Genomic DNA, 15,309 nt, shown 5'->3' on the forward strand with positions numbered 1-15,309 from the left:
GCTGCAACCAACGCTGCTATAAATAAGACTTTACACCAACATTCAGGGTACTCGGCTGGCTTCAGAAGCAACTCCCGGACTTCACTAATAACCCTACGTGCAAAACTCGGGTGCAGAAGCGGATGAAACCGTGAAGGAGCCGGTACGTTGCTGACGATTTTGCAAACCTCTAGTTCTTTTCACTACTCCTGCAAGCGGGAGGCTATTCAATGTGCTATGGAAATCCCATTCGTGGGTTCTTATAGGAAACTTTTCCTCCGGTGCCGAGACGCATTCACCCCAGAAAAAAAGGTGTCGCGGGGAGGGGGAGGGGAACCGTTCCTTTAGTACTCGATCTACTACGAATACCCTCAGATAAGCCGTCAGTGCGCAGGCGCAGCTGCGGAAACGCCTCTATAACCCCCCCCCACCCCCACCAGCCAAATAGCTCAGATTCAGGGAAGCTTTTGCGGCTACAGACGGTAAATAAGAAAAACCCTGTTGCGGGGGGAAAAAAAACCCTAGTGAAAAATACGACTCGCGACTGAGTAGAAGGGAGGGGAAATGAAAGCGACGCAGCCGTTCGTTTCCGTTCAGGATTTATGTCGTTCCCGGCGGAATGGCGAGGATGCCGTGGAAAGGCTCCACGGCGTTACCTCAAGACGCCCGGCTACTGAAACGAACACGGTCCGAATCCCCGAGGCCTGCGTCCTCACTCACCCTTAAGAAGCCACGATCGTCGCCTCTCCGTTCGCCGCGGTGCAGCCGCGAAGCCCACCGCCTGCTCCTTGGCGCTTCTGCAGGAGCCGCTTTACCCGCCTCACCAGCTTATCTCAAGATCCAAACAAATGGCAGGGGGAGGAGGGAAACGCCGCCTCCAAAAAAAATAAACTTTCCCCGTCGCCGCCGTCTCACTCCCTGGAGAAGCACGAACCTAAACACATAGAGGCCCGCCTTCCGAGTCGCCTATTGGTAGCCCTGCAATAACGCTCGAGTCCATTGGATTCGTTTCCTGGCTGTCTTTAATACGACCTTCCCCTTTCTCCCGCCTTCCCTTCTTCTCCATTGGCTAGCTGCTTAACTATCCCACGATACAATGGTTAAAAGTTTATGTCTATCAATTTTAACTCCACCTTTTAAGCTTCTGATAATTATTGGACGGTGTGTAAAACATCCGGTGTCTTATTGGTGAAGCTAGCGACGTATATTGCTTTAAACTTGAACCTTTCGACTTTTTTTTTTTTACTCCTGGCTTTTCTCTAATTCGCTAAAAATACAGTCCTTCAAGTTAAACTGCATATTGTCCCACCCACTTGATTCCTAAACCTAAATGATTGGTTATATATTTCGTCACCCTAACTAATCCACAGTACTCATGGAACCCGCTATAAAATCAGAAAAAGGATATCCAACACGCTTATGGCTTACAATTTGGAACTTTTGGCTTTTGATGTTTCCTGTCGCGCTTATAAATTATCATAGCCGGGTGTTTTGTATGTCCGCCCATTAACCACTTGAAAACGGTTAACATAATGAAACGGCTAAGATAATGAAAATGCGACCATTATACTCCTGCGTTCAAACGTAGAACAGCATAGTTCTCTAGGCGTAAGTAAAGCAGTTAGCGCTATCCCTTGTTTCCTAAACGGAATCGTGCTGTTTGCACATTAAAAGGCAACATGCAATTCTATATCACATTTTATTCGTTCAAATTGTTTAAAAAAAAAAACGCCTTCCGATACTTTTCGCCCTTTAGTTAGCCTGGCGCAAGCGCAGTGCCAAGTGCTCTGCGCAGCTGAGGGATCACGTGGGCGTTTGTTGCTGATCCGGCACGTGGCCTCAGGCATCCTCCGCGTGACTATGACAGCAGGAACCGTTTACCGCGAGGCTTCTTTCGTTGTAATCCTGACTGGCGGGAGTCCTCTCGCGCGCGCGCCCCCCCCCTCCCGTTTGGATTTACTTCGTGAGATCGCGAACGGCCGTTGGTGCCGTCGTGGCAAGTTTTAGGGCAGAGGTGAGGGGCCCCAGTTAGCAGAACAAACAGGAGGGAGCGCAAGTGAAGCAGAGCTGGCTTGTTACCTTTGGGAAAAAAAGCCAAGGGGCAGTAGTGTCTCCCCAGCTTCGTGTTTCGAGTTAGCAACCTAACCATAAATTCCTCCAGCGGATGCATTTATATAGCTTAGAGCAGCGTTTCCCAACCTTAGGAACTTGAAGATGCGTGGACTTCAACTCCCAGAATTCCCCAGCCAGCTATGCTGGCTGGGGAATTCTGGGAGTTGAAGTCCACGCATCTTCAAGTTCCTAAGGTTGGGAAACGCTGGCTTAGAGGTAAAATCCCTCTGGAGTTGAGCTCTGCTTCTTGTGACTTGGTAGATGTGAGTATTCCCAAAGAGACCGCCCTGGAATTACTATATTCAAGAAAGTTTACATGAAACCCAAGAACTAAAGCAAAATGAAAATTAGGAAGCCAATAGCCAAGCCGCCCTGAGTCTTCGGAGAAGGGCGGGATATAAATGGAATTAAAATAAAAAAATAAACTAATTTTATATAGATAGATAACCTTTATTATCATTTTTTTTCCTATGGGCACAATGTCACATATTAAAAATGAAACTTAGTTGCTTCCTCTCAAAGTGTATACACATAATATGTTTAAAACATACTATATACAACATATTGTGGAAAGTTACCCCCATAGAAGGAAAAATTAAAAGGGCAGAAAAATATATTTCCTCAAAGGATCTCAAAGAGGCAGAAAAGCATGCCCAGTTTTCTTAATAGCCCCAAGTCTCCCTCCCCCAAGCAGAAACCAGCTCTGTACAAATGCAGATGTAAATAATCCAGGAAGGTTGAAGGCCCTCAGCTAGAAGTTTAGGAAGACAAAGATAGCTAAAATCTACATACCCCAGGACATAATAGAATTAACCCACAGATGCCAGACGGCACACCCAGACTCAGGTCAGAATACATGACAGGAAATACAAAGCCTCAAACAAGAACAGGAAACAACTCCAAATAAAAGCCCCAGAGAGTATAAAAACCCACTCCCTACATGTGCTCTCTCTTTTTTCCAGAGCCATCTTTCTGTCTGGCTCTCCTCTTCAATAAACTGCAACCTTCTTTCTAAAGCAGTCGCCATGTTGTTTATTCCCGGCTTGGACTGAACCATGATGAAGACTTCCTTCAACAATATGTATAGACCTACACCCTTACATATAAGTAACACATAAATATTCACTGTCCATCTTGAATACATAACAGAAGGAGGAAGCTTTATAGTTCATAAGGTTAATAGTGTATAGAACAAAGCTGAGACTGAATCTGGATGTTCTGTTTCGGATACCATGAAACCTCCCAGAAGGTAACAAGGAAAACAGGTCATGAAGAGGATGTGTAGTGTCCCAGACAATCTTGCAGACCCTGCTCAAACAACGCTTATATGCTATGTCCTGGACTGAAGGAACTGCCAATGACCTTTTCAGCCATCCTCACCACTCTCTCTACTGCCTTCCTGTCTGAAGCAATTGTCATTTAAAAATAAGCCTTATATATAGAAACAATGTTCAAATAGAACTCCATATTTTCCCCTAACTATGTAATATTTCATTGCTTAATCCCCACCATTGAGTTGGTGTTATTGTTTCATGTCTCACTTGTTTTTGTAATTGCCAGATTTGGTCTGTTTTCACAGGTTTGAGAACTCTCATATGTGTCAGCCTGGAAGTGATTTGCCATTGCCTTTTTTAAGGATGGTTTTTAACTTATCTGTCTAGTCTATAGTCAGGCTTTTTCATAGTTTCCCATTCATTAGTCAGGTTGCTTGCTGTTTAAATGTTTCTGGATTAGCCAAAATTGCCAAAGTGCTGCTTAGCCCCCCCCCCTTACAAAAGTAAATTGGAACTAAGTTTAATATATGACATAAATGCATCTGGTAGGGTTTTACTAGGCTTTGAAGCATGTTTTATCATGCCTATTAGCTCAGATCCAAAAAGTTGTATCTCAAGTAGACCCATTGAAACCAGTCCAATTCAGCTAATAACTAAACTAATTGGTTTCAGGAGCTGTATTATTATATACAATATGTTGAAACTTGATTCTACAGATCCTCATGATTTGTCACAGGCCAGATTGGCCAAATTTATCATGAAACACAGGTTTCCACAATGCATGATGAGCATCATTAATAGTTTCTTATTATTAAGCTTCAAGTGTGTAAATGGCATTCATTCAAGTATCTACTTTATTACACACAGACCAGCACAAAAAATATACATGACACATTACAAATTATTTAGAATATAGTTTCCTTATACTTATAACATTCCTCTCCTCAAAAGAATCCTTCTGCCTTTTATTTAAAGATAGAATAAAGTATTTAGATAAATTCATGTTTATATAACATTTTCTTTTACTTTGAAATATTAGTTTAGATTTGAAGATTGCTATAAGAAAGATCATGTTTATCAAGAGAAGAGCCAACAAGAAATATGAAGTTTTACTGGAGGCCTTCAGAAGTTGTGCTTTTTTTCCTTCTGAAATCCTCTTTTTCATTTTTGTAAGTAGTTATAGATCAAAATAGTCATATAGTCTGTTCAAGAACATTTTCTACTTGCAAAAATATTTTTCATTGTTGATGGCAGTCATTCAGTTTAAATGTGATAGTGTTTATATATTTATTGTAGCTTGAATGTACACATTCTTACAGTTTGCTATTACTTGGCTCAAGACTGATATGTTTAAATTATTGAACTGTGAAATATTTGATATTATTTGCTTACGTCAAAAATCTTATCTATTTGCAAGCAGTTAAGCAAATGTCATTGATGCTGCCATTATCCAGAAATCATAATCAGACATGGTGAGCTCATCTCTGAGATTTCTTCCTTCAGTTCCTGCTTCATTTTTTATTTGTTAAAAATAAAATGTAATTACCCACCTTTCCTTTAGGAGCTGGAGATGTCCTCCAATATTTTTTCTTAAGAACAAGCCTATAAAGTAGATTGATCTGGGAGAGTAAGATTGTGGAGAAGCTTAGAAATGCACAGAGATGGGAGTAAACACTTAAGTGATATAAGGCAAATCTGTTGGCAGCTTATTTCATAAATAGCAGCCCAGTCCAGGGTGGCAATATATATTTGAAAGAAGCATTTGAGATCATTCAAAGAGATTCCACCTAAGTGAACTGTTTATCAATTAGGCTTGGAAGTTTTTAGCTGCAGCTTCTAAGAGTCTATGCAGTTATCTGAAATTAGCATTAAGGATAGTTTACTGAAATCTTTACTTCCCACTTTCTTGATTTGGTTCAGGTGTGTTGGGCTTGATCACCCAGTGAACGTCTAAGGTGATGGGTAAAGGTAACTTGAGTCTCTCAAGTCCTAGGCTAAGTCTTAACCATTATACCTTCATGAAGGCCTCCAACTGCATTTCTCAATGCAGTGGTGACATATTTTTTTGCCTTCACAAGTTGCACAATCTGAATTCCAGGCAATGGATCTTCTTGACTTATGTACCATTTTTCTAGCCAATCATTGTTTAAATTGTATTTCTCAAACTCCACCATAAAAAGAGGTAAATTATTTGCAAGGACAACAGGTGAAGAAATGGAAAGATGAGAATTCAGGTTGGAAGAATAAATAACAGTACTAGTTTGCTTAAGTAATAAAGAAATTCCTAGACTCCAAGGCAATAGGCTGAGGTAAAAAAATTAGTATAGGATCGGCAGTCCTAAAATGGAGATATTTGTTCTATTCCTAGGAGGAGCTGCTCTAGCCATGATATTAACTGATACTGAACATAGAATCATAGGACTAGAGGTCTTCTAGTCCAATCCTCTGCTCAAGGCAGGAGACCTTATATCATTTTAGTCAAATGGTTGTCCAGTCTGTTTTTGAAAACCTCCAGTAATGGAGCACCCACGACTCTGGGAGGCAAGCTATTCCATTAATTGTTCTCACTATCAGAAAATATCTCCTTCTAGGTTGGATCTCTCTTTAACAAGCTTCCACCCATTACTTCTTTTCCTGCCCTCTGGTGCTTTGGAGAATGTCAATTTCCTCTTCTCTATGACATCCCCTCAAGTGCTGGAAGACAGTTATCATGTCCCTTCTAATCCTTCTTATCAGTAGGCTTGACATACCTAGCTCCCTCAACTGTTCATCATGATTTACCTCCATGATTTAGTCCAGCCCTCCAGCCTGTGTACTTCTCTCCATATAGATGTAGTTCTATTCAGGACTACAAGTTGGGTGCAGTTGGTCAGACAATTGTGAATCCATCTGGTGGTGGTACTGTCTATCCCGCATTTTTTTATCTTACCAAGAAGTCAAATGTCTTACTGAAGTCAAGTACACTATGCCCATAGTATTTCTCGGATACACTAATTTAGTCACTTTATCAAAGAAGCCAATAAGGTTTGCCTAGCATGATCTATTTTTAAGAACTGATGCTGACTCCAAAAGACTTTCTATCCTTGCCTGCGTCTGAATGCTGCTCTGTGCCTACTACTTTTTTATTTATTTATTTATTATTGGGATTTATATGCCGCCCTATCTCCTGAAGGACTCAGGGCGGCTAACAACAATAAAATACAATAAATACAGAAGTTAAGATAAAATTAAAATTAAAGGGCCCTGTACAATAAATTAAAATTAAAATAAATTAAAAATTAAAAACATAATTAAAATCTCTGTCAGTCCAGGTCAGCCAGGTGGAAAAGGAGTGTTTTGAGGCTGCGGCGAAAGGACTGGAGATCTGGGGCCATCTGAAGCTCAGCGGGGAGCTGGTTGCATAGGGCTGGCGCTCCCACAGAGAAGGCTCTCCCCCTGGGGGTCGCCAGCCGACATTGTCTAGCCGACGGTACCCTGAGGAGGCCTTCTCTGTGTGAGCGTACTGGGTGATGGGAATTCGTTCCCAGCAGCAGATGGTCCTGCAAGTATCCCGGGCCTAAACCATGTAGGGCTTTAAAGGTAAGTACCAGCACCTTAAATCTCACCTGGAGGGCAACCGGTAACCAATGCAGCTCATGCAGGAGGGGTGTAATATGGGAGTATCGGGGTGCTCCCATCACTACCCATGCAGCTGCACTCTGCATCAGCTGAAGCCTCCGGGTGGTCTTCAAGGGTAGCCCCATGTAGACAGCATTGCAGTAATCTATACGGGAGGTAACGAGTGCGTGGGTGACTGTACGTAGGGCATCTCGGTCCAGAAAGGGGCGCAACTGGCGTACCAGGCGAATCTGGGCAAATGCCCCCCTAGCCACGACTCCAATATGATCTTCAAAACTGAGTCGTGAATCCAGGAGGATGCCTAGATTGCGTGCTCTATCAACAGGAGGTAATATCTCTCCTCCTATAATCAAAGATGGAACCTCTTGAACTAAACGAGATGTCGGTACGTAAAGCCACTCAGTCTTGGCCGGGTTGAGCCGGAGCCTGTTCTTTCCCATCCAAATCTGTACCGCTTCCAGGCAACGGGACATCACATCGAGGGCATCACTGGGTTGGTTCGGGATGGAGATGAAAAGCTGGGTATCATCAGCATATTGATGAAACCTCACCCCGAAGCCACGGATGATCTCTCCCAGCGGCTTCATATAGATGTTGAACAGGAGAGGCGAGAGTACCAACCCCTGAGGCACCCCACAACTAAGGGGCCTAAGGGTTGACCTCTGCCCCCCTGCCAACACCGTCTGCGAACGGCCCGAGAGGTAGGAGGAGAACCACTGCAGAACAGTGCCTCCCACTCCCAACCCCTCAAGACGACGCAGCAAGATACCGTGGTCGATGGTATCAAAAGCCGCTGAGAGATCTAATAGGACCAGGACAGAGGAATAACCCCTATCTTGGGCCCGCCAGAGATCATTCACCAGCGCGACCAATGCCGTCTCTGTGCTATACCCAGGCCTGAAACCTGATTGGTATGGATCCAGATACTCAGTTTCCTCCAGAACCAAAGGGAGCTGCCGTGCAACCACGATCTCAACGACCTTTGCAAGAAAGCGAAGGTTGGAGACAGGACGAAAGTTATTTAAAATAGCTGGATCCAATGCAGGTTTCTTAAGGAGGGGCCTTACCACCGCCTCTTTCAAGGCGGTAGGGAACTACCCTTCACTCAGTGAGGCATTGATAACTGCTAGGAGCCAGCCTTGTGTAACCTCCCGAGACACATAGACCAGCCAGGAGGGACACGGGTCCAACAAACACGTGGAGTCACAGGATCAAACTCTTCCCAAATGTTCTCGGCCAAACTCATCGTTTTCCTCTCGTCAGATATTTTTTGCTCTAAGGATTCTGCTAATTTTTCAAGGAGGGAAAGAGGAGGCCTTGTATGTAATTGAATATGTGGCAGAGACAGTATTGGTAAAAGGAGTTATTATTTTTATTTATTCAGATTATTAATTATTATAAGAGATGACTTGTGAATAGTGTTCCTTCATCATGAACAAGTCAAGGCAGTGTTAAATCACATTGTCCAGTAATAGAGGCAAATTTATCTGATGACCTTGGCAACAATAGTCATTATCTCTAGGTTTGCCAACCACAACACATTGCTGTGGGGGCTAGCTTTAAAGGTGACTTGAAAATTGGAAGTTTTAATTGGTAGAATGCAACAAGCTGCTTATGGGTGAGAACCATCATATTACACCTGTATTGTAGGTTATACACTGGCTGCATCTATGCTTCCAAATGCAGTTCAAAGTGCTGGTTATGACCTATAAAGTCTTTTATGGCTTGGATTTAGTTACCTATTGGATGGCTTTCTTGTGCAGAATCTGTCTTTTATGTGCAATCAGCTCAGAAAGGATACTTTGGATCCTGGGTCATTGATAGGTGAGAGGGACCAAATCCAGGGTCCAGCAATCCCTAGTAAAAACACTACTTTATCACCATGCCTTTGCTGGTTACTTTTTAGTAATTTTTTAATATTTACCATAGCATAATTGATATATTGTATATTATAAATAAATACAATATTTTACTATAATAAAACTAATGTTCATTTTGTTTTAATTCAATTTGATTTTTTTTATTTTAGAGGTTGCTTTCTTGTGATCCTTATGAAAGCTACGAGGAGTGTATTGAATGAGACAGGGTACAAGTTAGCAAATAGATAAATAATAAACATAAGTCTATTGAAGGAACTCAGAAGATAAAAGAATCTTGACAAAACATTATTTTAAATACAGTTAGAATAATTTGTTGAACTATCTGAGACTGTGTGTAGAATAGGAGATATTGCTAACCTATTGCTGCGCTTTAGAATAATTGTATGTATTGAAGACTTTTTAGGACTTTTAAAAAGAAATATCCCCTTCATGAATTACTGCCTTGTCATGGTGAAGGGGCTTGTGTAATTCAATGAAGCTATGAGCTATGCCATGCAGGGCCACCCAAGATGGACAGGTCATAGCAGAGAGTTCTGACAAAACATGATCCACTGGAGAAGGAAATGGCAACCCACTCCAGTATCTTTGCCATGAAAATCCCATGGACAGTTCCAAAAGGAAAAAAGATATGACCCTGGAAGATGAGCCCCTCAGGTTGGAAGGCATCCAATATGCTACTGGGGAAGACCAGAGGGCTAGTACTAGTAGTGCCAGAAAGAATGAAGTGACTGGGCCAAAGCCGAAAGAACGCTCAGCTGTGGATGTATCTGGTGGTGAAAGGAAAGTCCGATGCTGTAAAGAATTTTTCTCCAGAGGAACCTGGAATGTAAGATCCATGAATCAAGGCAAGCTGGACGTGGTCAAACAAGAGATGACAAGACTGAACATCGACATCTTAGGAATCAGCGAACTAAAATGGACAGGAATGGGTGAATTTAATTCGGATGACCATCAGGTATACTACTGCAGGCAAGAATCCCTCAGAAGAAATGGAGTAGCCTTCATAGTCAATAAAAGAGTAGGAAAAGCAATACTGGGATACAATTCTCAAAATGACAGAATGATCTCAGTTTGAATCCAAGGCAAACCATTCAATATCACAGTAGTCCAAGTCTATGTTCCAACCACCAGTGCTGAAGAGGATGAAATTGACTGGTTCTATGAAGCCCTACAACACCTTATAGAACTAACACCAAAAAATGATGTCCTTATCATCATGGGGGATTGGAATGCTAAAGTAGGAAGCCAAAACATAACCGGAATAACAGGCAAGTTTGGCCTTGGAGTACAAAATGAAGCAGGGCACAGGCTGATAGAATTTTGTCAAGAGAATACGATGGTCATAGCAAACACTTTTTCCCAACAACCCAAGAGACGGCTCTACACATGGACATCACCAGACAGTTAACACAGAAATCAGATTGACTATGTGCTCTGCAGCCAAAGATGGAGAAGCTCTATACAGTCAGTAAAAACAAGACCAGGAGCTGACTGTGGCTCAGACCATGAGCTTCTTGTTGCAAAGTTTAGGCTTAAACTGAAGAAAGTAGGGAAAATTACTAGGCCACTCAGGTATGAATTAAATCATATCCCTGTTGAATATATAGTAGAGGTGACAAATAGATTTAAGGAATTTGATCCGATAGAATGCCTGAAGAACTATGGACAGAGGTTTGCAACATTGTACAAGAGGTAGCAACCAAAACCATCCCAAAGAAAAAGAAATGCAAGAAAGCAAAATGGCTGTCTGAGGAAGCTTTACAAATAGCTGAGGAAAGGAGGGAAGCGAAAGGCAAGGGAGAAAAAGAAAGATACACCCAATTGAATGCAGAATTCCAGAGAATAGCTAGAAGAGATAAGAATGCCTTCTTAAATGAACAGTGGAAAGAAATAGAAGAAAACAATAGAATAGGGAGGACTAGAGATCTCTTCAAGGAAATTGGAGAGATGAAGGGAACGTTTCATGCAAAAATGGGCATGATAAAGGACCAAAATGGCAGGGACCTAACAGAGGCAGAAGAGATTAAGAAGAAGTGGCAAAATTACACAGAAGAACTATACAAGAATGAGCTTAACATTCCTGTTAACCACGATGAGGTGGTCACTGACCTCGAGCCAGACATCCTAGAAGGTAAAGTGGGCCTTAGAAAAGCTGAGCAACAACAAAGCTAGTGGAGGTGACAGTATTCCAGATGTCAAAATCTTAAAAGACGAAGCAGTAAAAGTGCTACACTCAATTTGCCAGCAAATTTGGAAAAGTCAACAGTGGCCACAGGATTGGAAAAGATCAGTTTACATTCCAATTACAAAGAAAGGCAGTGCCAAAGAATGTTCAAACTATTGCACCATTACACTCATTTCTCATGCTAGTAAAATTATGCTTAAAATCCTACAAGACTCCAGCAGAATGTAGATCGAGAACTACCAGAAGTACAGGCAGGATATTGAAGAGGCAGAGGAACTAGAGATCAAATTGCCAACATACGCTGGATCATGGAGAAAGCTAGGGAGTTCCAGAAAAACATTTACTTCTGCTTCATTGACTATGCTAAAGCCTTTGATTGTGTGGATCACAACAAACTGTGGCAAGTTCTTAAAGAGATGGGAGTACCAGACCATCTTATTTGTCTCTTGAGAAACCTATATGCAGGTCAAGAAGCAACAGTGAGAACTGCACATGGAACCACTGATTGGTTCAAAATTGGGAAACGAGTCCGGCATGGCTGTATACTGTCGCCCTGCCTATTTAATTTATATGCAGAGCACATCATGAGTAAGGCAGGGCTAGATGAATCAAAAGTTGGAATTAAGATTGCCGGGAGAAATATTAACAACCTAAGATATGCAGATGATACCACTCTAATGGCAGAAAGTGAAGAGGAACTAAAGAGCCTCTTGTTGCGGGTGAACAAGGAGAGTGCAAACGTTGGGTTGAAATTTAACATTAAGAAAACCAAAATCATGGCCTCTGGCCCTCTCAATTCCTGGCAAATAGATGGGGAAGAAATTGAGGTAGGGACAGATTTTATTTTACGGGGCTCCAAGATCACTGCAGATGGGGACTGTAGCCAAGAAATTAAAAGACGCTTGCTCCTGGGGAGGAAAGCCATGGCAAATCTAGACAGCACACTAAAAAGCAGAGACATCACCCTGTCAACAAAAGTGCGTATAGTCAAGGCTATGGTCTTCCCAGTTGCAATGTATGGCAGTGAAAGTTAGACCATAAGAAAGGCTGAGCGCCAAAGAATTGAAGCCTTTGAACTGTGGTGCTGGAGAAGACTCTTGCGAGTCCCTTGGACTGCAAGGCGATCAAACTGGTCAGTCCTAGAGGAGATCAACCCTGACTGCTCTTTAGAAGGCCAGATCCTGATGCTACAACTCAAATACTTTGGCCACCTAATGATAAGGAAGGACTCACTGGAGAAGAGCCTAATACTGGGAAAGATTGAGGGCAATAGAAGAAGGGGACGACAGAGAATGAGGTGGCTGGATGGAGTCACTGAAGCAGTAGGCGTGAGCCTAGATGGACTCCAGAAGATGGTAGAGGACAGGAAGGCCTGGAGGAACATTGTCCATAGGGTCGCGATGGGTCGGACACGACTTCGCAGCTAACAACAACAAAAGAAATATGGATATGCAGAATAGGTGTGATTTTCATTAGGACTACTACGTAAAGAGTAGTATTTTTCCATAATTCCTAATTAACTATATTAGTGCTGGCTGAAAATTCTAGACCTTATGATCTTTATAATTGGAAGAAATCAGTTTAGTAAATGTTGATTTCCTGATTAAATGAAACCCATTTGGCAAGTAGTTTTTATTTTGTATTACTATTGTAATATGCCTATGCCTGGAAAATAGTTTTTGGTAATTTAAATTTTTATATTGCCAATAGGTTGAAGATTGATTTCACTGAAATATAAGTTTGATGCATTTGTTATATTGCTTTTCCTCATGGGAAGAAAAATGCTGGTTTTTCTTTAACCACTGAGTGTCACTATTGTTCTATATAGGATAGTAACTGCTACATTTTCAAATAATTTGTGGTTTAGCCTGTCTTGAAATAAATGAGAGCAACAGATTACGCAAACATTACCAGCAAAGGAGACTGGGGATCCAAGTTTTATAATACTGTGAAAGGAGGAAATGAACCTTCCTGTTAGAAAAATGTTTTGTTAATCTCAGTCAGTCAGATAGTTTTCATATAGCTTACAACACTATATAGTTTATTTGTCATATTTAAATCCTGCTTCCCTTCCAGGCAATATGTGAATTTCCCTTGTGTGTTTTTGTCACCATAACAACTGAGTCGTAGATCCAAATGAAAGATAGATGCTGGCTCAAAGCCACCAAGTGAGCTAGGTGTCTGAGTGAAGATTTGAATGCTATTTAATTCTAGTCCTAGTCATCTGATGTTCTGAGGTAACAGCACAATAGCTCTCACAATGCCTGAAGAACAAATTGGCCAGCTGTTACATCTTCTACATACTACTAAAATTCTCTTCATTACCATTAAGTAGGGAAAACAGTACATTATACGGCAACATTTTTGAATTCTGTATTTTGAATACAGAATGAATCCAGAATCTGGGACCCTGACTCCCAAGGAAATAAAATTTGGGAAAGTTATGGCTACTTCAATTTGCTACTGTGTTTGGGTGCTGTTGTGGTCACATGATGGTCATTTTGCAATCATTTTGGATTCTTGCAATCTTTTGCTCCTTCCCCCACCTAGAACCAAGGTACTGACTCATCATGTGGCTCTTAAAGAAACGACCTTAAGGTCCACAAAGAAAAATCTGGATATTTTTATTGCTTTACATGTCCCTTCTCTGGCACACAAACATGCACATGTATATATATCCCATCTTTGTTAGGCCCTCAAGGGACATACATAGTGCTCCATTTGCCTATATGTCTTCATAGCAACCCTGTGAGATAGGTTGGCCACCAAATTAGTGCTATGGTTGCAGATGGAATAGAAACTGGATCTCTTTGGTGTCAGTCAAATACATTAGCTACCATACCTTAATCCTTATCCATCTTCTTTCACTTTTCAACTGTTTCCTACTCTGAAACTGAGTTTGAACTGGCCCCTCCTTCAACCACTGGAGATCAGGTAAACCAGACATGTCAAACCTGTGACATCACATGACGTCATGCGATGTATCAGAGCTTTTTCCCCATTTCCGGCAATGGGGTGGGCATGGTTTCCTGGTGACGCGTCCGGCCCATGGGCCGGCAGTTTGATACCTCTGAGGTAGACTGTCCTGCTGTCCTGTCATGTGATTCTCTCTAATGACTAGAACTCATTGGAGAAGCTGACAGGGATTAAACTTTTCTGAAATGAGAACGGCAATGTACTGTTTTATTTTTTGTGGTAAAAATAAATTAAAATATCAGTATAATAATGCCATGTGGAAAGAAAGGGTCATGGTCAAGAGATGACACCAAATGTCAGGATGTGATAAGGAATAGAATGAAGAAACAGAGGATGAAAGACTGCATGTCTCCAGAATTGCAAGGAAAGGTCCAGAATAAGGATGCTCCCTGCCACCTTGCACGAAGAAATCAATGAGGAAGCTTGTTGGAAGTTAGAAGCTACTCCTCCTACTGATTTTTTGCCCATAAGTAGTCATTCTGTTTTATGTTTAAGTAAGGAAATATCTGTGAAACAATGACCCAGCAGGGTGTGGGTTCTCTGTAACATAATAAATGGATTCCGACCTGACATTTAAAATATTCAGGTGACATTTCAGTCTTCCAAGGTATGTTGCTTTAACTTAAGCTCATAATTTAGAAAATCTAGAAGACTCCTGCACACTGAAATCAACAAAAGCCAGCATTAAAATGCACAATGGGAAAAGAACAAAATCCTACTGTTCTTGGACATCCTTATTAAACAAGAACTACTACTACTAGGAGCCATGGTGACATAGCGGTTATAATGCAGTAATGCAGGCTAATTCTGCCCACAGCCAGGTGTTTGATCCCGACCAGCACAAGGTTGACTCAGCCTTCCATCTGAGGTCTGTAAAATGAGGACCCAGATTGTTGGGGGCAATATGATGACATTTGTAAACTGCTCAGAGAGTGCTTTAAGTGCTATGGAGCAGTATATAAGTTTAATTGCTATTGCTATTACTACTAATGCCTAATGTCCAGAAAAATCAATCTACATTGCTCAATGTCTCAGCTGTCACTCAACCCCGAAAGAAGCATGATTGGGATAATAGGCATGAAACTAAAATCAAATACAATATGTATCAAGATGGTATGGCATGGGAAATTAAAACATAAAGTTTTAGAAAAAATACCAGGTTTCAAAGACAATTCAGGAGAACATGAAAAGCCCCCCTTTATTCTTTATAAATAACAAATAATGCATTATGGTAGCCACTATAAAGTAGGTAAGATATAAATGGGAAAAATGAGGGAATGTTCTG

At 41.5% G+C, this 15,309-nt stretch overlaps 1 protein-coding gene across 10 annotated transcripts in view; it reads right to left on the reverse strand.

Annotated features, from left to right (window-relative positions):
* TNRC6B (trinucleotide repeat containing adaptor 6B) overlaps nucleotides 1-994 on the reverse strand; it is a 123,138-nt gene extending 122,144 nt beyond the window's left edge. For 3 of the 10 annotated variants that reach the window (XM_083365775.1, XM_083365761.1, XM_083365762.1), the window contains exon 1: nucleotides 700-979. The gene's annotated coding sequence lies outside the window, so the exon portion shown is untranslated. Of the gene's footprint in view, nucleotides 1-699 lie in introns of all 10 variants that reach the window. The other 7 variants (XM_083365772.1, XM_083365771.1, XM_083365767.1 and 4 more) reach the window with 5 other exon arrangements.
* Nucleotides 995-15,309: the final 14,315 nt, after the last annotated feature.

This window comes from Vipera ursinii (genome assembly GCF_947247035.1).
Source record: "Vipera ursinii genome assembly, chromosome: 6".
Taxonomy (NCBI): domain Eukaryota; kingdom Metazoa; phylum Chordata; class Lepidosauria; order Squamata; family Viperidae; genus Vipera; species Vipera ursinii.